At 34.8% G+C, this 2066-nt stretch overlaps 1 non-coding gene across 1 annotated transcript; it reads left to right on the forward strand.

Annotated features, from left to right (window-relative positions):
* LOC113906098 lies at positions 1-104 on the forward strand. The gene has a single exon (XR_003514787.1). It is a non-coding gene; the product is annotated as a U6 spliceosomal RNA (small nuclear RNA).
* Positions 105-2066: the final 1962 nt, after the last annotated feature.

The following is a 2066-nucleotide window of genomic DNA, read 5'->3' on the forward strand; positions in this document are numbered from 1 at the left end:
GTGCTCACTTCGGCAGCACATATAATAATATTGGAATGATACAGAGAATAGCATGGCCACTGCACAAGGATGACATGAAAATTCATGAAGCATTCCATATTTTTAAAACCAGACAAAGACAATACAAAAAAAGAAAACTACAGACCAATATCACTGATGAACATAGATGCAAAAATCCTCAACAAAATTTTAGCAAACAGAATTCAGCAGCACATCAAAAAGCTCATACACCATGATCAAGTTGGGTTTATTCCAAGAATGCAAAGGTTCTTATTGAAGAATGCAAATCAATCAATGTGATATACCATATTAACAAACTGAAAAATAAAAACCATATGTTTATCTCAATAGAAGCAGAAAAAGTCTTTAACAAAATTCAGCACCCATTTATGATTAAAACTCTTCAGAAAATCAGCATAGAAAGAACCTACCTCAATATAGTAAAGGCCATATATGATAAGCCTACAGCAAACATTATTCTCAATGGTGAAAAACTGAAAGCATTCCCCCTATGATCAGGAAGAAGACAAGGGGTCCAGTTTCACCACTATTATTCAACATAGTTCTGGAAGTTCTAGCTACAGCAATCAAAGAAAAAGAAGTAAAAGGAATCCAGATCAGGAAAGAAGAAGTAAAGCTCTCACTGTTTGCAGATGACATGATACTGTACATAGAAAACCCTAAAGATAGTATCAGAAAATTACTAAAGCTAATCAGTGAATTTAGCAAAGTTGCAGGATACAAAATCAATACACAGAAATCACTTGCATTTCTATATAGTAATGATGAAAACTCAGAAAGAGAAATTATGGCATCAATCCCATGCATCAGTGCAACAAAAAGAATTAAATATCTAGGAATAAACTTACCTAAGGAGACAAAAGAACTGTACACAGAAAATTTTAAGACACTAATGAAAGAAATCAAAGATGACATAAACACGTGGAGAGATATTCCATGTTCCTGAGTAGGAAGAATCAATATTGTGAAAAAGACTATACTCCCAAATGCAATCTACAGATTCAGTGTGATCTCTATCAAATTACCAATGGCATTTTCCACAGAACTAGAACAAAAAATTTCACTATTAATATGGAAACACAAAAGACCCTGAATAGCCAAAGCAGTCTTGAGAAAAAAGAATGGAGCTGGAGGAATCACCCTTCCTGACTTCAGATTATACTACAAAGCTACAGTCATCAAGAGAGTATGGTACTGGCACAAAAACAGAAATATAGACCAATGGAACAACATATAAAGCCCAAAAATAAACCCATGTGCCTATGGGTACCTTATTTTTGACAAAGGAGGCAAGAATATACAATGGGGCAAAGAAAGCCTCTTTAATAAATGGTGCTGGGAAAACTGGACAGCTACATGTAAAAGAATGAAATTAGAACACTTCCTAGCACAATACACAAAGATAAACTCAAAATGGATTAAAGACCTAAATGTAAGACCAGAAACTATAAAACTCTTAGAGGAAAGCATAGGCAGAACACTCGATAACATAAATCAAAGCAAGATCCTCTAGGACCCACCTCCTAGAGTAACGGAAATAAAAACAAAAGTATACAAGTGGGATCTGATTAAACTTAAAAGCTTTTGCACAGCAAAGGAAACGATAAGCAAGGTGAAAAGGCAATCCTCAGAATGGGAGAAAATAATAGCAAATGAAACAAGTGACAAATTATTGATTTCCAAAATATACAAGCACCTCATACAATTCAATACCAGAAAAACAAACAATCCAATCAAAAAGTGGGAAAAAGACCTAAACAGACATTTCTCCAAAGAAGACATACAGATGGCTAAGAAACACATGAAAAGATGCTCAACATTGCTCATTATTAGAGAAATGCAAATCAAAACTACAATGAGATATGACCTCACACCAGTCAGAATGGCCATCATCAAAAAGTCTACAAACAATAAATGCTGGAGAGGATGTGGAGAAAAGGGAATGCTCTTGCACTGTTGGTAGAAATGTAAGCTGACACAGCCACTTTGGAAGGCAGTATGGAGATTCCTTAAAAAAACTAGGAATAAAACCACCATATGACCCA

The sequence above is a fragment of the Bos indicus x Bos taurus genome, chromosome 15 (genome assembly GCF_003369695.1).
Source record: "Bos indicus x Bos taurus breed Angus x Brahman F1 hybrid chromosome 15, Bos_hybrid_MaternalHap_v2.0, whole genome shotgun sequence".
Lineage (NCBI taxonomy): Eukaryota > Metazoa > Chordata > Mammalia > Artiodactyla > Bovidae > Bos > Bos indicus x Bos taurus.